Source organism: Hemicordylus capensis, chromosome 4 (genome assembly GCF_027244095.1).
Source record: "Hemicordylus capensis ecotype Gifberg chromosome 4, rHemCap1.1.pri, whole genome shotgun sequence".
In the NCBI taxonomy this organism is placed as follows: Eukaryota; Metazoa; Chordata; class Lepidosauria; order Squamata; family Cordylidae; genus Hemicordylus; species Hemicordylus capensis.
Genome location: NC_069660.1, coordinates 273,592,883 through 273,619,266, shown reverse-complemented (window position 1 = coordinate 273,619,266; position 26,384 = coordinate 273,592,883). Strand labels below are relative to the sequence as shown.

General features: G+C 43.0%; 1 long non-coding RNA gene across 1 annotated transcript in view; it reads left to right on the top strand.

Moving 5' to 3' along the window:
• The window catches only part of LOC128325175 (uncharacterized), a 50,702-nt gene extending 24,692 nt beyond the window's left edge, over positions 1-26,010 (top strand). Inside the window, exons 2-3 of the long non-coding RNA XR_008307299.1 lie at positions 20,062-20,110; positions 25,724-26,010. This is a non-coding gene — a long non-coding RNA (uncharacterized LOC128325175). The remainder of the gene's footprint in view (positions 1-20,061; positions 20,111-25,723) is intronic.
• Positions 26,011-26,384: the final 374 nt, after the last annotated feature.

Sequence of the window (26,384 nt, the reverse complement as noted above, 5' to 3'; positions counted from 1 at the left end):
GTACTTATTGTGCGGGGTTGGAACTCAGGAGATGATTTTGATCTGCCTGTTCTGTAGTAGTGTGCACGGACCGGTTCGGAGGCCATTCTACTGGCCTCCAAACCAGTCTGGACAAGGGGTGGTTTTGGTTCGGGAGGGTTAGGGTGGGGGTCCCATTAAGGGCGGGGGGGGCTTTACTCACCTCTCCCGCGCTTTGCAGCTTTGGGGCCATAATTCTTTTAAAAAATGAGGCTGCAGAATCGCTCTTCGCCCACTCCTATGGCTCCGGGGGTCCTTCTTGTTTTAAAAATCTTCTGTGCGCGTGTGCAGACGGCTTCCTGCACTTCGCAGACGGCAGGGAAGGGGGCGGGCGGGCAGAAGGACATCTTGCTGCCGCCCGCCCGAGCGTGGTTGGACTCGGCCCGGGCGAGATTTAAAGAAGCGAAATGGCTTGAGGGGGCTTTTGGGGGTGACAGGGAAGTATCCTGCCGCCCGATTTTTTTTATCCCCCCCCCGCCCTTAATGGAACCCCCCACCCCAGTGCCGGACCGCAGCTCTGCGGTCCGGTGCACACCCCTACTGTTCTGGATGGGGTCACACTTCCCCAGAAGGAACAGGTACACAATCTCTCCTTGGTGTCCCAGGTTGAGGCAGTGGCCAGAGGTGTCTTTTATCAGCTTCGGCTGATACGTCAGCTGTGTCCATTTCCTGAGATAAATGACCTCAGAACAGTAATATATCTGCTGGTCACCTCCAGACTTGACTACTGCAATGAGCTCTATTTGGGGCTGCCTTTGTATGTAGTCCCAAAACTGCAGTTAGTCCGGAATGCGGCGGCCAGTTTGGTCTCTGGGTCATCTTGGAGAGACCATATCACTCCTATCTTAAAACATCTACACTGGCTGCTGGTAAGTTTCCAGGCAGAGTACAAGGTTTTGGTTATAACCTATAAAGCCCTAAACAGCTTGGGCCCTGGGTATTTAAGAGAATGTCTTCTTCGCTATGAACCACAGTGCCCATTGAGATCATCTGGAGAGGTTCGTCTGCAGTTGCCATCTGCTCGTCTGGTGGCTACTCCGGGACGGGCCTTCTCCACTGCTGCCCCAAGGCTTTGGAACACACTTCCTGCTGAAATAAGAGCCTCTCCACCTCTTACAACTTTTAAAAGGGCAGTCAAGACGCATCTGTTCACCCAGGCTTTTTAGTTAGATACTGTTTTAATTGTGTTTTAATAGTTTTAACTTTTAATTTTAATTGTTGAAATGTTTTAATCTTTTCTTGGCTGCTTTTATTGTTTTGTAAACTGCCCAGAGAACTTGTGTTTTGGGAGGTATAGAAATGTATTAAATACATACATACATACATACATACATACAAGTGAAAATGCCACACTCCAGAAGCTGTTTGCTCAAGACAGAAGCTGCTAGGACCATTAATAGCAGATTTCCTTCTCGGGGTGAACAGTAGGTTTGGGGGTGTACTCCTTTCCCCCTTTTCAGCACTGTGGAATGGTGGAAAGTAGTCCAGCTAGCTCACTACCCAGACTTGGATCAGGACCCCCAGCTCCTGAGGGGCCACCCAGCTCCACCTCTCCCTATTTTCTTCATTATCTCCCTCACTCCAAGGGGCCGCCAGGAAGAGGGGCAAACACGGGCCCTCTCTCCTCTAGCTACGTCCCTGCTCTGACTGGCTGCATGTGGCATCTAAACCAATCCTTACCCTCTCTTGTGTCACAAATTGCCATATCTTTGCTGCCCCCTCCTACTTAGGCACTGCACATTCGATGAATGACCTCACAATGTTGCATTTGGATGTAGAGACCCAGCTTCAAATGTCTAGCTGATATTTTTGGGATGATGAATTCTACACCAAACCTAAACCCAGGATATTGAATCCTACTTGGTATAGGATTCACTTACAGAATTGTGAATACACAATAGGCTGGTTCACATGACCATTAAAATTAAGGTAGGAGCTGGGTTACTCTGTTCCACATGATCGTGACAACTCATGCAAATCCCTCCAGACCAGATTTTTTCCAAGCAGGTCAACCTAGCTTCTCTACCCTATGCTTAACTAAAGGTGGAGGAGATTCTAAAGGCTCTCCTATCTTGATTATCTGGTCATGAGGACTCACGCAGCTCATCTATCCAGCCGTCACAGGGAACAAGCCTTTCTCCTGCATGGGGACCATTCACAGCTGCGGCTACAGTGGCTGCCATCCATGGATGCTCCATGGATGCTCTTTACAAAGCATACTCTATGTTCCTGAGGGCTGCATCCACCTCTTGCTCCTTTGTGGCCAATCAGAGGTCAGCTGCTGACTTCATGAAGCTTTTTCCAGTCTGCTGACACTGCAAAGTATGCTGGGAAGGCAGAGAGGCCTTTAGAGAATGAACTTGCAGCTGCTTTTAACACTGAACATTATGGTTGCTTTACTAGTTCTAAACTTTTCACAGATCCTTTTTTGTCAGTCTCCTTTTGATAAATCAATTTTTCTTTCTGTCATGTTGTGATCTATTAAAATATGAAAATAAGAAAAGAGGATTTTTTTTTAAAAGTGCGCAAAATATGGTATATCAACAAGGCTGTGTATGGGGCATTAATGGGAAAAGTAAACAGGTGCATCAAGAAAAATTACTTATTGAGTGTTTAGAGATACAGTAATTGAAAATGTTCTCCCCTTAGCATTTTTAAAAAATGTTTTGGTTAATACTAAATGCAAAAAATAAAATAAAATATCAGTATTTAGCTGAAATTCTATATAATTGGTGTTTGCCGCAACAGAGATAATGGATGGGGAACGATGGAATGGAAAGCAGCGATTCTCTTGATGGCTTTTATGTTTGCCGAAAGCATGGAAGGCATATTTATTTGCTCAATACATTGAATTATTATTTTTAGTTGCTGCTAATAAAGGATAAGGACTTTAAACCAATTCATTTATGATTTGCAAAGTCAACATTATTTGTTTTCAGCTTCAAGGTCCTATATTTGCTGTTATCAGTGGGCACAATCCACCAGAAATGGAGATGAATAGGAGCTGATCTAGGCATGATGTTGCAACCATTCATTTCTAAAGAGTTCACCCAGGAGAATTTCCAAGCTGACTGTGCCCATTATGAGTTTTTCAGAAAGGAATCTCACATCTCAAATAGCACTGGTATGTCCGGGAGCTCCATCAACTTATGTTTGTGAAAGAGAATTACCAGTTTATTCTCTATAGTCCTTTCCAGAGAAATAAACAGCTTAACTGCATCTTTCATTTTAATCTGAGACATTGTAGTCACCATGCCAGCATTTTAACTCTGATTGGAATTCTCTAGTGTGCCCCATGGTACAGCAGGCAACATGCCAGGAAAATGAACCAGAGGAGAAGAATTCCTGGAAGAAAATTGTTTAAAAAAAATATTATAATGAAAACACTGAGGGCATTTTAAAGAAACACTGCAAATGTACTTACTCTCTGTTGTGTGGCTACATGGCAATGCTTTGTGTAGGAAGGCTGTGGATGTGAGTGATCGACTATGGATATTATTATATATTATGAATATTATTATTTATGAATGTTATTACTTATGTAACACTGTTCTCAAGACGGTTTATATAAAAAAAGAAATAAAATTGTTCTATATTCCCAAAGAGCTCATAGTCTAAAAAGAAACATAAGGTAGACACAGGTGAAAACTACTGGATGGATATAGGGGAGAGTTGTTTTACCCTGCAAAAGAGCATCACCACTGTAAAAGGCACCTCTTTGATCAGTTAGCAGGAGGCATTAATTACTGGATATAAATTACATAGGAAGTGGAGGAGTTGGAGAAGCAGCTTGGCATAAGTACAATGTATAAAATAATCCACGTCACTTCCTCCCCATATATTTTACTGTTTATTTTATTGTATTTATATATTGCTTTTCTTCTGTAGAGTTACAGGTACTGATCAGACTCAGACCAGCTAAAGTGTTGCATTTTGCACCTTCAGGCCAGGCCATTGGGCTCATAAATGACTAAAGAAAGTAGGGATAACACCTACTGTCTTCGGGACACGTTGGGGGAGACTTATTTTTTTAAATGAAGGATTTCAGAGTCCCATGATGAACACATTAAAGACATTCCTTCTGGCATGAAACCCAGCAGAGGAAAGGAAGAGACCATCTACTTCGAACTCAGTGCTGCCCAGGGTGAGAGCCTGAGTGTGTGCTGTTTGCTCCTTCTGCGGCTACCTGCCTGCTCTTTGCTTTCCCTGTGAGACTGCAGCCTGCTGAACATCTGTGGGGAATGTATTCAGGACTGGGGCCAGAGGTAAATGACTCAGCAGTTCCTGGTACCACCTGCCCAGCTCTGGGCCTCTTATAGGAATGCTGCACGTGGCAGCAGGCCCTCCACCAAAGTGGCAAAACCAGAGCGAGTTGCCCCTTTGGGGGATCCACTTTGGGGGATAATGTGGGTGAGGGCCAGGCTGTCTGGCCTTGGATTCTTTGTTGGTGTGATAGTAGTGGGTTGGTATTTTTAATTTGGCTTCTGTTTTAAATCCTGAGTGAGTTTAGTTTTAATGTGCCTGGGTTTGTCTGGAGATGGGGAGACAGGGGGAGTATTTGCAGATTATGTGGCGGCTATTCTGGTGGTGGTGGGGAACAGAAGAAGTAACATTGGCAGGTCAGCAGGCTGTTGCAGGGGAAGGGAATTCAGAAACTTGATTGCTGTTTCCTCTTCTGGCTGTCCTGCCAGCTCTTTGACCATGGGGATCAGTGCCAACTACACACAGAGCTTCATCTTGCTCCATTGCAATGCCAGGTTGGTCCAGAATAAACCTGAAGCCATCTGATTCTGGCTGAAGAAGCCGATCTGGTATGGATCACAGAGACTACTTCTGCACCAAGATTTGAAGCTGAGTGGGAAATGTTGGGCAGAGGGCTTAGGAACCCGACTTTGGCAATTTTACACAACATGCCAGCTGGGAGTACACACTCCTCAGGAACCCAACCCCCCATGTTTGTGTGAAGGCCCCCTAAGACTTATCTAGCTTACCGAGTTGTAAGGGTTACAACATGAGAAGTCCTGTGGAGCACTTTGAACATCTGAAAGTGCTATACAAAGGCCAAGAATTATTATTAGTGATTGGTTGTTTTTAAACAACCTAAAGGAATAATTTTATTCACACATAAGAACTAAGATGCCCTTTTAAAAAATAATTCTCAATAAGGCACTGTTAACTCCCCTTCCTCCCCTAACTCCAGGCCAGTTAATTTTTCCACACGGTCAAGTGTGTGCTCTCTAGAGTTTATTCACTCTAGAACATTTTCTGCTGCTTTATTATTCTCTCTTTTTCCTTCTATGCTCAGAAAGACATTTTTCTACCTATAGTTTCTTGCTGCCCTTGGGCTGGGAATACTTTCTCCAGCCTCCTGTTATCCCTTCCTATAGGCCGCCTTCGAACATAACACCAAACCAGAGGCAAACATGTCAGAGGTTCAGGTTTGTAGTCATCCAAATGTATGAACCCGTGGTTTTGTCCCTAAGCTGCGGGTCAATTTTTGGCCCCAAACCTGAATTTGAACCTTTGGTTGCACTTGAGTTTCACCACTAAAACCTTGGGTCCAGAAGTCATGCCATCCAAACTCTGCTGCTTTGGCTAGCTGCACAAATTGGAGTTGAGGATAGGAAGCTCCTCCCTTTCAATTGGCTATTGCAGCTTTCCTTCATGCAAAAGAGGAAGCCCATGCAGCCAGCTCCTCCCCACTTGCAGTCTCCCAGAGTGCAGATCGAGATGTTCTGGGAGTGGGTTGGGGGGAATAGGGGCAAACTGTGGGTCCATTTGCCATTATGTGCAAAAGCAGCCACAGAGAGAGATTTGTTGCTTCCTCCTCCTGGTAGAATTTGCTGGCTGACTTACATGCTGTTCTGCAGGCAAGAGCCTGACAAGCCACTCTCTTTTTCAGGTGTGGACTCTCAGCAGTCTGCATCCTGCCAAAGCTTAATTCCGGTGGTGAACCTCTTAAAGGGTTGTGTGCCTTCACCCTCACAACTGCAGCTGTTCCCTCTTGTCCCCAGGGCTTTCTAGTTACAGCTGCTGGCCCACAGGCACCCATCTTGAAGTTCTAGAACTATTATTTAAGAGGATTAATCAACTACAATCCATCTTGAATTTGTTAACCACAGTGTCTCTGTTATATCTCAGAAGATCATGACTTTGCTTCCAGCTCTTAAAAGTTTTTTTTTTTTAGGGAAGTAACTTCAAGTACTTCCCAGAAAACCTTAATCAAATGACTGACCACTCTGCAAGCATTTTCCCTTTCTTCATTTGTAAACATTTATACTGCGGTTTCATCTGCCAGTCATGATTTTAAAACCTTTCCAACTATATAATAATAGCTTGTACCAGAGGCAAGATAAGGAGCTGGCTGAAAAACTTAAAGGACAATAGGCTGTGAGACCTGTACATGTGTAGGATGGCACTAACTTTTTTTTTAAAGTCACAAATATTTGTTCAAATGAAAATTTACAGATTACCATTAGAAGCAACCCTTTTAATATAGCATCGGGATAAAGAAATATTCAAAAAATTAAACATAACTTCCAAGAAGCCTCTCAATCTGAGTAGTTTATGCTGTTGGGTATTTTTTGCTGTTGCTCTAGAAGAATCTTCTGCATTGAAGTGTAGTTAAAATTTTGAACCAAAAAGCAGAAATATATATTCCATGTATTCTTCATTGATGCAAGTCATTTGAAAATCATTGTACCCTGCAGTGGCGTCTGTTTTAACACTCCGTTCCACATTCATGAACTATAGACTTTTTTTTTTTTAATGAAGAGTCTTCAGGATTCCACTGTGCTAATTAGCTTGTTAGTGCATATTTGTGGAGCTAGTGTTCTGTTTGTGAATTTGATCTCTGATAATGTGCTTGGATAAGAATAGTGACTACTTATTCATATCTCCTTTTCCTATTGGGAGGTTTAAGATCTAGTGTAAGGTGTATCCAACTTCTTTCATAGTCATATAGGAAATGGAAATAGGAGAAAGGTTTTCATATTTTTATCAGAAAGATGGTACTCAACCACCATGTTTAGGTCCTTTGCTAACTGTTAGAAGACAACTCATTCATGCCAAGGCCAAACTGGATATTATACTAAATGAGTTGCTGTTATTGAAAATGGCAGCTGCATATTTCGTTCCCTTGCTATACTTTTAGTAGAATGTATAGTGTCTTCACACAAAATTCCATTCATTGCCCCCCAAGCAATGGCAGTCAATATGGAAAAGTATATGTGTTTAGCCTCATGATACAAGTAAGTTCAACTACTTTTTATGCAGAAATAGGGGAAAGCAAAATACACAACTGCCATTTTCAGCAGCAACTGCATGTTTAGCATAATATCTAGCACTGTCCACAGAGTGCTTATAAAAATGGTGGCTTAGATACCACACAGCATCTCTGTCCTCCATCAGTAGGGCACACTCACTGGCTATGGCTGCATTCACATGTAACATGAAAACAGAGGTGGCCAAACGCACAGTTAATTTTTCAAACCATGAATCCAACTGCAGTCTGGCAACCTCCATTTTCAGGGAAAGGGAGCCCTTCCCTCTTCCTGGTCCACTGAAGCCACATCCCAGCAAGCTCCATAGCGCTCATGTTGCAGACTGTGGCAAGGGGTCAGCATGTCTCCAAGGCGGCAGCCATTGACCATGATCTTCAAGGGGGCGTGCCAAGCACAATCGGGCCTTTTGGGAATGGTCTACCTATCCTTGGCAGGGAAAGGGTGTTTAAATCCCTTTTAATGCCATGCCATCCAAGCCCTTCTTCTGACAGTAACTGCACTGCTGCCCTCGTAAGGGCCCTGAAACAAAATTGTATTTCACAAGCCCAACTTCTGGTGGGGGGGGGGAACTTGGGGGGCATGGTTTTTCCTGTTAGAAAAGGGAAGGAAATGTGATGACTTCCTAGGAATGGATATGTATATGAGGGAGGGCAAAGGATCCTGGGGTCTGGCCTGCTGTAGCCTGCTGTGACCAAGGATGCTCTTGTGATGGCTCACCCAGGCAAAGCAATCAATGGAAACCAAACCACACTCCTGCCCCATGGCAGCTTGCTGCTGGGGAACTAGCACTCTCCTGAGAGGGCCAGTCTACTTGGGAGGACCTTAGGCTCAAAAACCTTCAGTCTTCCATCAGACTGTGTGCTCATGAGTTGAGCTAACCTTAAAAAGGGGGGCCGACTTGCATGGGGGCCCTGTTCTCTCTGGTTGATGGTATAACATTTACACAGCAACACATACCCCTCCAGGGAAGCCTTTAAATGCACCCACAGGAGATTTTGATGCTCCATGTGTCTGGATGTAGCCAGGTGGGCATGTTGGGGATACCAGAACCGGGAACAGATCTTTACTCTGATTCAAATTTCCCAGGTTCAGACTAGCGTTGTGCCACATGCAGATCTGCCACTGCAGAGAATCACAGGAGAGGGGAGCCCTGATTTCCAGCAACCCCAGGAGAGTGGGGTTGCCATTCCGGGGGGAAACAAAGGACATGTTCAAATGGGTGGATAGGCTGGCAGAGGGCATGCTTTGACAAATTCTTCATGGCTTTCACCAAGACAGAGAAAGCTGTTGCCGGGATACCTGTCCCCATGGCTTGTTTGTACAGAATAATCTGGCTGAGCAGCATCCGCTTTCCAGCCCACATTTGTGTCTGGCCTTACACTCTCATGAGATAGCAGTCCGTGGGAGAAGAGATGTCATCACACATTATTGGTGATTCTGCCCAACACCCCTTTCCCCACAGATGGTTCTTCTAATGGGTTGTGAGGGGGTATTCCCATGGCCTTGCACTCTCATGAGTGAAAGGTCAGCTCAGGAACAGCATCCATCCTCATTGCATATGAAGGATTGCTCCTTTCACTAGGGCAATGCTCATCCCGCTGCCCAGCCCTTCTCATGAGTATATCTGCATTCAGATATAATGCTGCCACTGAAAAACCTCAGGTTATGGTGGTGAAACTCACTACAAACTGAAAGTTAATACTGGAGTTTGGCAAGGCAAACGTCAGGCCACTTCTGCCACGAAACCGCGGTTGCATGCATTAGGATGTAACTGAGTTCCAACCTCTGCCCTGTTTAACTGTGGTTTTGTGTTACATGCGAATGCTACCTATATGAGTGTGAAGAGCCTGTCAATGCTCCTTGCAAACACACAGAGCCTCTGCAGCTCTTAAGACTCACTTCTGCGCTGTAGGACACTTCTACCATTGGAAATTACATGTGGTGTGTGTAAGAATAATGTGATTCTTAAGAGCCAGGGAGAATCTGTGCATTTGCAAGGAGTGTCTAATGGGCTTTCCATACTCATGGAGTCAACACACATGCCACCCTGCTGACGAAAGAGTGGGGCACTGCATGGTATCTAAGCCAGTGAATGTAGTATGTGCAATTGCACCAGCAACAGCTCATGGCCTTTCATTGCTAGAAGGGAAGACAATGAGCCACCTTCCCTCCATCACTGACCTCATGTCAATGCCCAGGACTAGCACGTATGTGCTCACCATTCCCACTTCCTGTCTCAGCAGCTCAGACACCACCCCTCTTCCCTTTCCGCTTGCCTCGCCATATGACATTCTCTGCTGCACCACATTTTCAGCTACAGCATCTTGGCCTCTCTCTCTCCCCCCCCTCCCCCTTCCCTCCCACTCCCCCTCTCCAGCACTATACTCTGAAGGGGGCAGAACAGTTTGCCTTTGCCTCTAGCAGCCAAAGGCAACAAGATACCATTTTGTATAAACCTTTGTTCCATGGACCAAACTCGATATTATGCTAAATATGCTGTTATGCTGAAAAGGGAAGCTATGTATTTAGCTCTCACCTCCTTTCTCATAAAATATACTTGAACATTTTAAACACATTTTATAAGCAAACAGTCCTGAGGTCCATGTTTTTCCATCCCTGTCCCATATTATTGATTGCTATTGCCAGGGGGCAGGGAAACATGGAATACTGTGATGTCAAGACATGGGTAAGTTCTAATAAAAGTATAGCAAGGGCTAAATATGTGACTGCTGTGTTCAGTGCCAGCTATTCATTTAGTTTGGATATAGGGAGGAAATGACTTTGTGAATTGACCCATAATGTCACTGTCTTTGAGAAAGCTTTGACTAGATAATGAAGCGTAAGCTAACAGGCTATATCTGTTTTGAATAAAAGCTGTGATAAACTGAATTCATACCTTGAAATAGATGATAGCATACTTGGCAGTGACTAACAGTCACATGACCAACTCCAACGCCATTAACGTTTTCACCAATATTTCCAGAACCAATGTGATCAAATTAAGTCATGTATTTATTAGAAACCCAATAAAAATTATACTGAATTATAGGAGTAACTAAGAGGGCAGAATTTATAGCAAAATCGTGACTTCCATTGGCAATAAAGCATGGAGCCTCTCTTCAAAAGAAAGGGATCCTTAGTTTGACTGTAAGAAATTACGCAAGTAATAAAAAATTCATTGTTGGGGGATTTGTTAAAACCAGATCATGGGTCTCAGCTTTTAGTAAATTTATTCTGAACCTTCTGAAGCAGACATTGCAAAACTTTACATTCTAATGAGAGGGCTAAAAACATATATTTCAAAGAAAACAGTACTCATAAATTACATTTATGACACATGAGGTTATTGACTGCTGTGCTGGGATCACAGAGTAATGGTGCTAATATGCACTCAAGCTTGATTTTCTCAGTTCCCAACATGCTCTAATTCCACACTACAAATCTTTAAATGGCAGTTATATTTTAATTAATGTGATTATGTGCTGCCATTAGCAAACCCTCCCCCAGTACATTTCTCCTGCCAAGCCCATGGATGCCAGTAAACCATTAACATAAAAGGGCTGTTTGCTTATTAAATTTGTCTACATAAATAGGCAAGGGTTGCAATTGTTGATTTGCCATTGGAAGGATAGAGAGAAAGGAAACTAAAGAGTGCAAGCACGTTGCACACGAGCCATCAGTTGCAATTATCCCGTGTAATTAACTCTAATTTATAAGTGCGTGTCTCCCCCCAAAATGGGAAAGTAACAATTTTTGTTAATTAACAAGAGCATTTGTAAAGCTCATTAAGTCCATCATTCACTATCCTTGTGGAGAGAGAGGGGCATCCGGGTATTACAATGGGACCCATTGTATACGTGTAGTTGCTCAATAATCAATGTGGAAGGCCTAATGATTGAAATGGGAGATAGAAATGGATGTTATATTACAGTAAAAAGAAGATCTACTGTTTTCATTTATCTTTACAGCACTGTAAGTGCTTTGTCATTATCTTGTACATACGGTTTCATTATTCTGATACAGCACTCTCTTACATTGCCTCATACCATCTTGCCTACAAGCCTGCAGGGTACAAGAGCACTTATCTTTCCTGATGACTGTTGAATCATTTAAAACAAGTTATTAGTGAAACAATTAAAATGGTATTGGTTCACAATTGTATTTATAGCTGGCAGGCATAATGAAACATTCTGAATAGCAGTGTGGGGGGGGGGGGTCTGAATAGGTAGGAAATGCTGTTAATCAGAGACAAGAGAAACCTCTAAAGAAAAACTAAATTGCAAGAGCACATTAATTGTATCTGCACATTTCATTTAATTGAGAAGAAAGGGAAGGTAAAAATCATATTATCAATGTTTTATGGACATGAGGAAAGAGGAAAATTACTATGTCATTTGTCACATATCTTCAGTCAGAAATGAAAATTAAAAAGGCAGCATTTAACTTTAACAGGAACAGGCCAAATACATCATGTTACTCATGTCAAATTTCAGCAGTAAAGCAAAAAATGGAAGAAATAAAGAGAGATGATGACTCAAAATGGGTGCAGATTTTACTGGGCATCAGTCTGCTCTGCTGTGCTATATTTGTGAATGAAAAATAAATGAATGAATCAATGAATGATATAATATCCCGTTTTGCCCCTCTTTCATTAAACAAATTCTGGGAAGGAAGTGTGCATGCTCATTTGGTTGTATTCCAGTTTTCATTAAAACTGTGTTTGCTCACCATGTTTATTGTTATATTGTTTCTCAAATAATCACTGCACAAAGCAACAACTGTTAATAACAACACTTAATTATCTGTGCCGCATTTTCAATAGGCTGAAAGTAGTGGATGACCATTTCCATGCATAAAGAACAGATAGTAATGCTTAGCCACAGGGGCAGATTAAGCTTTTTGCCACCCATAGGTAGCCAAGATTTGCCACTGGGTGGGGAAAGTTAAATCCTTAAAAAAAAAAAACTTTTAAAACTGCCGTGGCACGGCAGCAGCACAGCAGGGACAGCGGCGAGAGCTCCTATTGAGTACCCACCTCCCAAATCCTTTCAGACACAGCAGGGTGCTGCCTGCCTGCACTGTGGTAGAGATGACAGTGAAAGACCTCCTCACGTGGGACCACCTTCCTCCCAAATGACAGAGGTCAGCCCGATTTTGGCCCATGCAGAGGGCTGAAATTGGCCTGATCTCTGCTATTTGGGAGGAAGGTGGGCCCATGCAGGGGCACTATAACTATAATAGGGCAAGGGGAGACAGTTGACTGGGGGCCCATTGCCTTGGGGGGGGGCAGAGGCATGTCGCATGACTGACTCCCCCAGCCACGCACCTGCCCGGGCTTCCTTCATTTGTATTCATCCTACAAAATTGATGTGAGTGTTAAGACCTGGAGCTACCAGAACAGCATGTCTTTCCATAGTACCATTAAATGACTTGATGACTTGCAACGTCCTCAATCTACAAAACCTTTTTAAAAAATAACTTAAGATGATTTTCTATTGCTACACACACACACACACACACACAGACAGAGAGAGAGAGCTTTTTGTTACCACTATTCAGCCTCATTTAAGATTTCTTGACTTCATGAGCTGAGCTTCAGTGAGGGGGAGCCCATTTTAAAATCTTGTCTCTGAGCCCATTCCAACCTTGCTACGCCCCTGGGCCCATGTGAGGAGGGCTCTCACCGCCTCTGTTATCTCTGGTGGAGATGGTGGCGAGAGATCTCCTCACATGGACTTTCTTCCCAAATGACAGAGGTCAGGCTAATGTTTGCCTTCTGCGTACGTGTGCCGAGGGCTGAAATCAGCCTGACCTGTGTCATTTGGGAGGAAGGTGGGCCTATGGGAGGATGTCTCTTGCTACCGTCTCTGCCGCTGTCCAGGCAGGCAGTGCCCCTGTGCCTAACAGGATTTGGGAGGTGAGGGGCTATTCTCAGTTCCCCCAGTCCCTCTATATGCACACTGTTGTGCAAGTATGTGGAACTTCGCTTGGGTCCCTGCACTCTGGAAACAATCTGTAAGAGAGCAAACGTATTGTTGAGAGTCAGCAGTGGGTTTCCTCTCTTATAAATCACTTCCGGAGCATGGGCAGACCTGGGGAGTTTTTCTCCAGCTCTGAAGCAGATTCTGAACTGTTGATTCTGAACTGTTGGGTGATCTTTTTATTATCTTTTTATTATTATATATTTAACCAAAATGACAAACACTCCCTTTTTTGAGATAGACAGGATATTAGATGAAAGAATATTGCATAATTGTAGAAGACAGGATTTTGTACAACAGATACAGCAAACAGCAAGCAGAGAAGAGTGTTCTACGATGTAATATAGTAAAGGGGATGGAAATTGAGAGGTATCCATGGAAGGGGAAAAGTATGGCCCTATTTAAAATGTTGGAGGCAATGCTGATAAAAGAAATGTGCCAGTTCAATAGAGATGTATAATTTGATTCACAGTCAAATAGATTCAGATTGAATCAGAGATGATTTGCAAATTTGATCCCAAATTGAATAGCCCTCGAAAGAGAAGGCCCTATCTGAGATAGAAAAGAATCGCCCCTGATTAGACCCAAATTGATTTGGGCAATTCAAACACCATTTTGAGGCCCATTTTGCAGGAAAAATTGGCCTTAAAATGTCACTTTTTTCCAGGAACAGCTGGTCTACCAATTAGGATAAGTGGGTAGACCAGCCCTCCATTCCATTCTTGACTTAGCAGGCCACCAATCCCAATTGGTAGACCAGCTCTCCCAGGAAAGGAGCAATTTTGAGACCCGTTTTTCCAGAAAAATAGGCATTAAGATGGTGCATGGAATCTGAATCGATTTGGGTGTTTGGGGGCTGATTCGTCAGGGCAACCAGCCAACCAAGCTAGATGCTTTTGACAAATCAGTTTGGGAGGGCTGTGATTCTGTTCAACTTCAAATTGAATCACATATTTTGATTCATGCACACCCCTACAGTTCAGTACATTCAAAATTGCATGTATTTCATGAACTTTATATTAAAAGATACTTTTATTGCAACTTGAAGATGATTGATTAGAGAGGATGAGCTAATTGGGAACACCACCTGGAAGCTTGAACAGGACCAATTTAAGCTGCATCAACTCCCAAAATCAAGCAATGAAGTACAAACACTTCCTATATATATATAAGTATAAATGCAAGTATAAATGCTCAAATACAAGCAAAAGGCCCTTTCAGAGGTCAAGAGAAGCCATAATAATAATTAAAAAAATGACAACACATGAAAACAAAAGAAGTCACCAAAAAGAAACAGTGAGACATAATTTGAAAATTTTTTTTAACAAATGCTTTTCTAGCCTTTTTTCTGTGCAAATGCACTAATTATTGAGAGAGAGAAATCTAGCTTTCATACTGTGTCACAGCTGATATTAAGCATGCCCACTCAAAACCCTCTTATCTCATAGCTGAACAGGACAAGAGTCTTAATAACAGTGCAGAGTCCAGGTAACGATGCGGATAAAAACAAATTGCAATAAAGATGTGCACAAAAACAAGTTGAGAAACCTATCAAATGCCAAAAAAATTAACAAGTTTCTAAATGTGAGGCCCCCTTTGAGTGTGAGGCCCAAATCAAATGGCCCTCCTTCCCCCCACCCCCACATTGGCCCTGACAAGCAATTCTCCTTAAATCATGAGCCTAACATTTCTGCTAAAGTTATTTGATGGGAACCTAAATCCATGTATGTCATGCGGGATGTTGTTTAACAGGAGAAAAGCGAACATGCAGCAACCACAGGGAATAATTTTTGCTTACATGGGAAGGTCTCCCAGCCACTGACTTTAACTTCAGTGACCTTATTCTTCTGCACTTAAGGCTATAAGGAACTTGGCAAGTCAGGGGGAAAAATCCCTCCAGAGTTCTACATTTGGGTTGGCAAGGCCGTGAGCTACTGAGAGCGTACGAGACCCAGGGCAGAAGGCCAATTAGGATCGCCGAGGCACATTTTTATGTCTGTAAATATCAGACTTTTAGTACAACATGTGTTCTTTGTCAGAATATTGCTGCTGCTGCTAGTGCACCTGCTCAAAAATATCCCTTTTCACTCTTCTGTCTGGTCAGACACTGGAATGCGTGCAGTGTTTAGTTCTACCTTTTAGTTCAATTAGAAGTACAGAGTACTTAACAAAGCAGTCGCTAGCCTTCTCTCTGATTCAAGCCTTTCTCTCTTACAACTCCCTGTCCACTGACAGGTAAGTTCAGAAGATTAAAGAGAGGGAGCTTCTTGTCGGCGTGGAGAGCATTTCTTCAAAGCTCTTTCTTTCTGCATGTTGGTCTGTTACGTTGATGCCCTGCTAACCTCATATTAAAAGAGCATTTCTTAACCTTTGGCTGGGATACTAAGGAAAACAGCAGCCTCTGCTGTTTTGATAGGAAGGGCCTGTTCAAACTATTTCTAGAGACTTGCATTCATTGTATTAAGAGAAGGTATTTCTTTAATTCATGCTGCCTTCCAAATCAATCTGGCGAGTGGATCACATTTCTCTTATGTACAATATTCGGAGCTATGTTGTTATGCTAGCCAACAATGTCTTCCCAGCTTCTCGTGGAATAATTTTCAAATTTCTAGCAATCTGAATGATATAACTGGCATATGAAGATGATGATGATCAGTTTTGAAACAAAAGGATAATGAATGTTCATACCCTGAGACCAATACACTACCGTATACTATTCCATACCAGGCTGAATTAATCATGTGATGTTTTCAAACACATCCACCTTGTTTAGATTTTCATTTCTACTTGCATAAGGGATAAAAATTTGATTGCCAGAACACCACAATATAGCAATAAGCACTGTATGGTCAAAATATTAAAAAAAATCAACATGGAATGCAATATGCTCTTTCCTTGCATATAAATCTTACACAGATGTGAATCGTTTGATTTACTTTAAATATCAAAAGCAATATCTTTCTTAGGGTACTATCACAATAGTTTTGAATGACAGAACAGAGTAAATGTAATTAAATCTTTAAAAAATAGATGACATTTTAAACTTAAAGTATTCCTGTTTCAAAACATAAGAAGAGGACTGCGAGATCAGAAAAGGTTCTTCTCATCCAGTGTCTTGTTTCCAACAGTGGTCAGCTAAATTCCCCTGGAAAGCTCACAAGCAGCACAAATGAGCTAACAGTCCAGATGGATATCCCCAACATATATTTTTCAGAAATATGCCCCTGGCCGGTAAGAAGACTAGCACAGTACCAGTGCTACAGGAGCAGCACCAGTGCCTCTGAAGAGTTCAACTAACTCAGCTTCACCACACAATACAATGAGCTGGAGGGGACAAATTTCAACAACCTCCTTTTCCTCAGAAGTGTTCCGTGCCACCCAAAAATAGGTCCCCAAGGGTTGTGCTGCCCTCTGGCACACACATTTGGGGTGGCACAGAGTGCTTCTGGGGGAAATGGAGGTTGTTGAAATCCCACCCCCACCATGCAAGCACCGATGCAGCATTCATTAGTCTGGAATTCTTCAGAAGCACTGGTACTAAAGTGGTACTTCTCTTTTAGCACTAGTGCTTCTCTCAAAGCACCAGTGCTACTTCAGTTTGGATGTCAGCCACTGCCTTTGGGTATGCAATTTCTGTTCACCTATTATGGCTAATAATATCATGGCTATATCAAATTAATGCTAACTAAATACCTAATAAACTATAAGTAGAGTCTGAAGTAGCAATGTCTCTTACACACACACACACACACACACACACATACACACACACACACACTTCATTTCCTGAGCACAGCACCCACAAGTTTATGGAAGAATAACATTTCAGGATTACTGCCTTTAAATGAACAATCCACAAGTTTGTAGGCTCAATTGCAGTTTATCTTGTTAAAGATAGTCTGTGTTAGTATTCAAAGATCCTTCTTACATTTGCTAGGGTATCTTGGCCTTATTAATTCAAATCTTACTTTCAATGTATGCATGTAGCCAAGATAATTATTAGAAGGAAAGATCAAAGCAAGCATATTATAGTCCTATTCCATTTTCTGCTGATGTGAGTGATCTGCCTCTTCTTTGATGTTGGATGCTTCTACAGTGAAAGTACAGAGGATAAAAATACTACACCATGTAATCTGGCATTTATCCCGTGAGAGCAGAATTCCAAATTGTGACACATGTCAAGAAGTTAAAAAAAAGCAACTTAAAAGAGCCCCATGCTTTATAAAGTGACACACTTTGCATTTAAACACCATCAAACATCATTTTCCATTATAAATTTAGTCCCTGATAGAAAATTCAAAGAATTCCTGTAAGTTGAAGTCAAATAAAATGACAGCACTATTTTATAAAATAGCAGCCATATTTACTTGTTGTTACTAGGGATGTGCAAAACGTTACTATGTCGAAATGTTTCGACTCGAAACGGGCAGTTTTGAGTGCCTCGAGCTCAGAACAAAACACCCTTTAAATAAAGGGTCTGTTTTGAGCTTGGAACAAAACAACACTGTTTTGTTCAATTCAAATGTTTCAATTCAAAACATTTTGATGTTTTGAGCACCATTTTGGAAGCCTATTTCCCCTTTGCTAATTGGTTTTCTGACACTCAACGTCCGATTGACTTGCAATTAAATGGGGGTTTGGAGGAAAGGTTAAAAAATGTTTAAAATCACCTGCTATTTCTTTTGTGGGTTGGGTGGTAGGTAACACCCATCATGCACTACCACCCAAACCACTTTGGTGTCCCTAGGAGCTACCCGTGGGGAACAATGGGATGTTTAGAGTTTCCCCATTGTTCTCTATGGCCAAAACACTCAAAATGTTTTGAGGTTTGTTCCATCTAAACAACCAGGTTGACTGCAGTTTTGGCAAAATGTTTCAACCATCTGCATTTTGTTTCGAGCTCAAAACAAAATGCAAAATCTATTTCATGCACATCTCGAGTTGTTACACTTAATGGGCAAACATGAGCCCACCACTCTTCCCTAGCTATGCACCTGCTTCTAATGACTACTATCCTGTAACTATTGAGAACGTCCAAATGGATTCTGTGAAGCATTATTTATTTATTTATTTATTTATTTATTTACACAGTCAGACAGGTGTTATTGACTGGTTTGTTTTATCCAGACATCGAGTCCTTCCCAAGGACCTGGGATGCAAGAATTTTATTGTCAGTTGTTATAGATATCGTTGCAGAATATAGGCTGTTCCCAGTAAAGCTGCTTTTTGTAATTGGCTGATGGTGATTTCTGTGGCCCCTATGGTGTTGAGGTGCTCTTCAAGGTCTTTTGGAACTGCACCCAGGGCGCCAATTACCACTGGGATTATTTTGGTCTTCTTCTGCCACAGCCTTTCAATTTCAATTTGTAGATCTTTGTATTTGGTGATTTTTTCTATTTCTTTTTCTTCTATTCTGCTATCCCCTGGTATTGCTATGTCAATTATTTTCACTTTTTTTTCTTTCTTCTCGACTACAGTTATATCTGGTGTATTGTGTGGCAGATGTTTGTCTGTTTGTAGTCAGAAGTCCCATAATATTTTTACATCTTCATTTTCTTCAATGTATTATTATTATTATTATTATTTACATTTTATATCCTGCTCTTCCTCCAAGGAGCCCAGAGCAGTATACTACATACTTAAGTTTCTCCTCACAACAACCCCTGTGAAGTAGGTTAGGCTGAGAGAGAAGTGAATGGCCCAGAGTCACCCAGCAAGTATCATGGCTGAATGGGGATTTGAACTTGGGTCTCCCTGGTCCTAGTCCAGCACTCTAACCACTAAACCATGCTGGTTCACATTCTGCAACTATTGAAACTGTTGTGGAAACACTGTATGATGTAGTGGTAGGAATGTTGGACTAGGACCTTGGAAATCTGACTCTGTTATGAAGCTGATTGGGTTATCTTGGGCAAGGCAGTGGGAGCCATGTCTCACACAGAGGGAACTGTGCCTCACAGCAGGAGGCTGTTCTTAATGTAGCCTGTACTTACTGAAATTATGTCCCTGAGAGTCATGAAGCCCTCAGGGACATAGTTTCAGAAGGCATTGTGTACCTCTGGAGGAAGAGAAGGTCACCCAAAATTATTCCTCCACACCCACGTATGGGCACAGCAGATGTGAGGATGCGGCTTTTCGCTACAAGAATGCAACTCCTATGTAATTGTATCCTTACTCTGATGTGCTGGATGTTTCCCAGTCTCTCTTAGCCATAGGAACATAGGAAGCTGCCATATACTGAGTCAGACCATAGGTCAATCTAGCTCAGTATTGTTTACACAGATTGGCAATGGCTTCTCCAATATTGCAGGCAGAAATCTCTCTCATTCCTATCTTGGAGATGCCAAGGAGGAAACTTGGAACCTAGATGCTCTTCCCAGAGCAGTTCCATCCTCTAAGGGGAATACATTACAGTGCTCACACATCAAGTCTCCCATTCATATGCAAACAGGGTGGATCCTGCTTAGCTAAGAGGCCACGTCATGCTTGCCACCATAAGACCAGCAATCCTCTCCAATTTATCTAACAGGGTTGTTGTGATGATAAACGGGGAGCACTATGTATGTTATCCCTTGAAATCCTTGTGGGAAGAGTGTGATAAAAATATCAACAAAAATAACAACAGCAACAATAACGTCAACAACAAAACAGCCAAATTGCAAGAATATTTATCAATTTCTGAATTACAGAGCCTACAGACTCTGTTTATATAACTATAAATAATTGGGCAGAGATTAAGATAAATGTTGAATAAAAATGTACTGTTCTTCACATTACAGGCTTATGAATAATATGTTTGAAAGCACAAATAAGCACATTCTGTCTAGGGTAAGTCATGTCTCTTCTACCACAGCTCATTGTAGCCATACTTTATTCTTTTTGCAAAAGTGTTCAAGGAAAGATATAAAACAAGACATCTGGTGGCCATGCAGGTGTCTTAAAGATATTTTTCATTAATGATGCACCTGTGCAGGCAGCTGTGGGCACATTGACAGCACTGGAAGTGTTGGAATCCTTCCCTGGACAATCTGTCGGTTTTAAAATCTGGAATGTACCTGAGAATGTTGTGTTCATGTGATATTGCATCATTGCTCAGTCCATTCTGGATTTTTTTAAAAATGGTGGCCTTCCAGGCACTTAGCTACAATTGAGCAAGGGAGGACAAATATCCCTGGAGGGAGGGGAGGCCCAACAGCTGTTTGACAGCTTGCTCCCCCTTGCACCTCTTTGGAGAAGAAAGTGGGGGACAGGGGCCCACCTTCATTTTTTGTCTCAGGGTCCACTCCCAATTTGCAATGCCCTCCCAGGACCCATTCTCAAATTGCTATGCCAACTTCCAGGGCCTTCTTCAGTGCTTCCAAAGCTACTGTCATGCCCACCACTTCTTGCACAGGCATGGAAAATGTTTATATATATATATTGCAGCTACCACCATCACTGCCACTAGTAAGTCCCTCTTCAAATTTTGGGTAAATATGTCCATCCTACTGAAAATTCTACCCCACTCTTACCACCTGTGAATGAGAGCTTTCTTTTGGACCTCCATGATGTAGAATTTCATTCCAAGGTCAGACTGAATCTCATACAAAATGTTTCATTCTGCTTTTCAATCAATAACCAATATCTCAATAACAAGAATGCATTATTACTTTTAGTATCCATATTGTTCTAAGCTAAACTGTCCTGAAAGCTCTTCCAGTTCTGCTACTCCAAGAGTTAAATCCTGTGACAGGATGTGACAAAGAAAACACAGGAACACACTTAACAATGAAAATATGTATTCCTTCCCTTTTTTGAGTAAACTCCGCAGAAACCTACATAAATGGCGTATAAAGCTTTCATGATGCAGGCCTGAGGCTACGCATTTAAGTGCTCCCTGCTGCATTTGCACACACAAACAGATGCACAGTATATTAAGAACTGCAATAATAGGGAAATAGCTGTAAAATATTAGCATGATTTCATTTTCACTCGGACTGCTTCTCTGACTAGCCCGACAACCAATTTTGAGGAAAGAACTAAAGTGTCAAAGAGCTGCTTGTATGTTGGGGCAGGGATGGGGTGTGGGGTGATGAGAAGAAGAAAGCTGTTTTGCATAGGATTATTTTTAATACATGTTGAAATAAAGCCTCTGAGAGAGAATGTCTGGCTGCTGCTTATAGTTAATATTTCACACAGAATCCTGCTTGTTATCAATTAATTCAACTTACTTCCTCATCAATTCTTCCCCCCCTCAGTCCTGATGGTTTTATGACCTAGACCCAGGCGATCCCCTTAGGCAGTCCATCTGATAATTGACACATTTTCTAACTCAGGATAGTGATGCCCAAGTCACTGCTTTCAGGCCGTGACTTCAGCTTATTGGAGTCTGCAGCAGGGGCTCCTTTTATCCCTCATACATCAGAATACACTGACAGCTCTCCCAAGCAGGGACGAAGCGGATCTCTCCCTCAGGAAAATGTATGCAAACACCTCCAGAAAATTGTACTGGTTGCCAGGCATCACAATGGTGACATCTTTATGATAAACATGGTATGCAGAAGAAGGCCTAATAAAAGAATAACAAATTATTACATCCAGAGGGCAATTTTACAAGATTAACTGGTGTAATAAATTATTGCCCAAGTCAGAATGCCGCGTTACCTTTTAAGGTATTTCACAGCGCCGAAAAAATGAGCTGGCCTATAAAAAAAGACACACAGAATGCAAAGCAGAAAACAGTAAACCAATTCTTACATTTTTCTAAGGCCAGTCATGAGAGCAGTGTGTGGTATTTGGCTGTCTGCATGCAAGTACTTGCTATAAAATAGGGTTATGCATACAGCTCATGCCAAGATGGCTAGGTTTGTCATTATTTTCTTTCTTTTTTCCTATTCAGCTGCTGGACATTCCGTACCAGCACAATCTACATAATATCAATTTGAACAAAGGCCTGTACCGCCCTATTTCTAAAACTATTTTCATCCATTAAAAATTACAAAGAAACTGCCAGAAGCCAAATATCTTTCATACTAATTATCAAATATTTTTATTCCTTTTTTTTTTTAACCCTGTATGCTTTCGAGACAACACAAAAGCCTGGCCTTCTGTTCCTTTCTTATTCTATCTCCCCCCACCACGTTCTTGTTCTGTCTTAACTGGCAGCATTCTCAATTAGAGGGGGAAATACATGTAGGATGTATTTTTTCTTTAATTGAAAGAAAATATAATTATATAACTACTTTTAGTTTTTTAAATAACATTTGTTGATGTTTTCGTTAAAAGCAAAATATACCCTTTATTTTTGCCTTTGTCTTTTTGCCTTTAAAATGACACAAAAATAAGTCCTACATCCTGAACATGAGGGAATATCTATGTGCTATTTTTACACATCCAGCAGTGAAAGCTCAGATTTGCATTTCAGTCATAAACGAAGGAGACACATGTGGGTTTTTTTTCCTGTGGTTATTCCAGTCACAATCCCAAGATTTCCCACAACCTATGAAAGACAGAGCCAGCATCTGGAGTTCAAAGGCCATGGCTATTTTGCAGTTTATCATAAGTTCTCATATGCTATTCAGGCATAATACATTAATAGGATAATACAGTTCCACATCATGGCCCCTTTCCTGCTGCCTATGGGTTCTTATTTTTCAGTGTCACCAATTAGATATAATATGATTTCTTCATGGACCAGTTGGGACAATACCATATTGGTCTATGTAATTAGAAGGGGGGTGCTCCAAGAATGTGCCGGTGGAGATGTCTTGCGTAGGAGATGTCCCGACATCCTCTCAGTGTGTCCCATTATTTGGACTGCTCATCCAAATGACCATTTTTCTCCCCATATCCTATTTGCTTACCAAAGGGCATATTCATACAGTATATATCACAGCAGATTCACACTATTTAGGAACTCATGTATGTGTTTTACTCTCATGAGCAATGCCACATTGCTCATGTGAGGAGTACGGATGTGCACGGTCCGGAGCAGTCCGGACCGGCACCGAAGGGGGGGCCTTACTTTTAGGGCAGGGAGGGCTTACTTACCCCTCCCACCTCTTTGCCCTGTCCAGCGTCCGTATTTAATAGACTAACAGGGCGCTGGAAACCAGCCGCCCCCACCCCCCCCCCGCCGCGAGCAGATTTCTCCAAGAAGTACCCATACCCCTGCCGCCGCCATAGCCCGCCAGCCAGCCAGCCAGCCCTTCCTCCCTCCCTCCCTCCCAGCTGCCCGCCCGCGTCCTCACCGGAATGCTTTGTTAACAAACGAGAGGAGCTCTCGGACAGAGCTCCTCTTGTTATGAAGGCCTGCTGCAGAATGAAGGCGCTTTGCGCGTGCGCGCATGCGCGCACTGCAAAAGACGCCAATCGCCGGAGACCCGGTCTACCCGGCCGGGAAAGGGCCGGGTAGACCGGGCCTCCGATCGCCGGAGGCCCAGTCTACCTGATTGGGAAAGGGCCGGGTAGACCAGGCCTCCGGCGATCGGCGTATTTTGTGGTGCGTGCATGCGCGCGCGCGCAAAGCGCCTTCATTCTGCAGCAGGCCTTCATAACGAGAGGAGCTCTGTCCGAGAGCTCCTCTCGTTTGTTAACAAAGCATTCCGGTGAGGACGCGGGCGGGCAGCTGGGAGGGAGGGAGGGAGGAAGGGCTGGCTGGCTGGCTGGCGGGCTACGGCGGCGGCAGGGGTATGGGTACTTCTTGGAGAAATCTGCTCGCGGTGGGGGGGCGGCGGCGGGGGCGGCTGGTTTCCAGCACCCCGTTAGTCTATTAAATACAGGCGCTGGAGGGGGTAAAGAGGCGGGAGGGGTAAGCAAGCCCTCCCGCCCTTAAAGCAATACCCCCCACCCGGACCCGGACCAGCAAGCGCCGAACCGGTCCGGCAGTTCGGCCATTCTTTAGAATGGCTGCCGGACCGGTTCGGACTCACTCCTAGTGAGGAGGGGCCACACGGAGTAGGGAAGTCACAAAAACACCACAATTCAACCTCCAGAATTAATTTTGACATCTCTGGTAATGGAGGTTGAAATGCAGTTCCCACTTCAGATAGTCCATTAATTGCACAGTTAGATCTCTTGTGTGTAATCCTAAAGAAGAGCACATGAAGAGGGTCAGACCAGAGGCCCAGTGTTTTCCTTTACACAATGGCCTTCAAAAACTGCTTCTGGGCAAAAGCCCTCTCCCATTGTTGCTCCCCAGCAGCTGATATTTAGTGGCATTCTGCCTCTGAACATGAAGGTGCTACACAGGAGAACCTCAGTATCTGTGTGGGTTCTGTTCTCCGCAATTATCGCAGATAATGAAACCATGAATACTGAATCATTATTATTTATTTTATTTAACATATTTTTATACTGCTCAAAATGCAAGATGACCCATTATGTCTATGGGATTATGGGCGTTAGGTTCCCGGAGGTTGCAAAAAAAGGGGGAAATTGTGAAAATGGTGCTAGAAATATGGGGGGAAGTGGCCTACAGTGCTCCACGGATCTCCAGTGTTCCAGGAATACCCCCAAAGAGTCCATTCTGCCATTTTGTTTTGTTTTTGGCAAAATAAAACCACTTTTTAAAAATTTTAAAACCAGCCACAAAATGGTTCCTGAGCTCAAAATGGCAGCTGGAAGTTACCTCTGGTCACCCCTAGTGGGCCACTGTGTGAAACGATACTGGACTAGATGGGCCTGGGGCCTGATCCAGCAGGGCTGTTCTTATATTCTGATTTATGGATACATGGATTTAAACCCTTCCTTTCCCCCTGGTTTTTCCCCTGACCACAGATAAACGAAACCATGGATGCTAGATCTGTGAGTAGCAAGGTACTCCTGTATAACCATCATGACTATTAGCCACTGAGAGACCTATCTCAGTAATCCCCATTTACAATAATCTAAATGCAAAATCTGTTATGGCTGTTAGAAAGCTCTCTGAATGACCAATAATATTATAGCCTGATTCAGACATTATGCTGTATGAGAGTATAGATGTCTCTACTCCCGTACATGTGTTTGTGTGAATGATTGCACCTGCATTCATGTTAAAAGTGAACCTGGATAAAGGGCTTTCATATTGGTGCTACAGATAAGAAGTGTACCTCTGTACCTGAATTCAACATAACATGTGAATCACTGTACATATGTACAGATCTGTACCTGTGCACATGTACACTCAGAACTGTACCTGTGCACATGTACACTCATTGTACGAGTGCTGAGCATAACATGAATGGGCCTTATGTGACATAAGAATTACTGCTTAAAAGATCAGGGGTCAACATGAGTGCCAAGAGTGGCATGTGACATGATTTTGAGTGGCACTCACACTGCTAGTCCAATTAACAGCACTCGGCTCCTGGGGTGGTTTTCAGGGGCTGCATGCTGAAAATTGGAGGCAGGAAGAAGAAGGGCAAATCCTGTGGTTGGTGGGTTATAATCTTGGTTATATTTTATTTATTTATTTTTCAGATGTGTCTCAAAACATCCATCCGTCTCAAAACATCCATCTCTGGGCAGTTTATAATAACATAAAACAGATTAAAAATGAAAACTTTTAAACAATTTAAAACTGTTAAAAAGCTTGGGTGAAAAAATAAGTCTTTCAATTTTTTTTTAAAGCTTGGGAGCAATAGGGAGGCTCTTATTTCAGCAGGGGGATGCATTCCAGAGTCTTGGGACGGCAACAGAGAAGGTCTGTCCCTGCATAGCCACCAGCCGAGCTGGTAGCAATTGTAGAAAAACCTCTCCAGATGATCTCAAAGGGCAATGGGGCTCTCAGTGAAGAAGACATTGAGGCCATTCCCACGATCAATGGAAAGTGGGCTAAGGGAGCTTAGCCTGCTTTCCATGGAGCGTGGGAACCACCGGGCTTTCAGGTGAGCCTGGTGCTCCCAAGGCAGCTAGCCCGCCTAAAACACCCTCCCCTTAAATGAGGTTAATGGAGCGAGTGCTCCAGTAACCTCATTTTGTTGCTCGTGTGTTGCTGCAGTGTGCGGCGACACACAAGTAAGCAGCCTCCAGGGCTCGGGGGGTCTCTCCAGGATGCCCCATGCACTCGCGCAGGACATCCTGGGACTTCTGGGGGCCGCATGGCCACTGATCCCCGCAGCCCCCGCTGGCTCCGTGACGG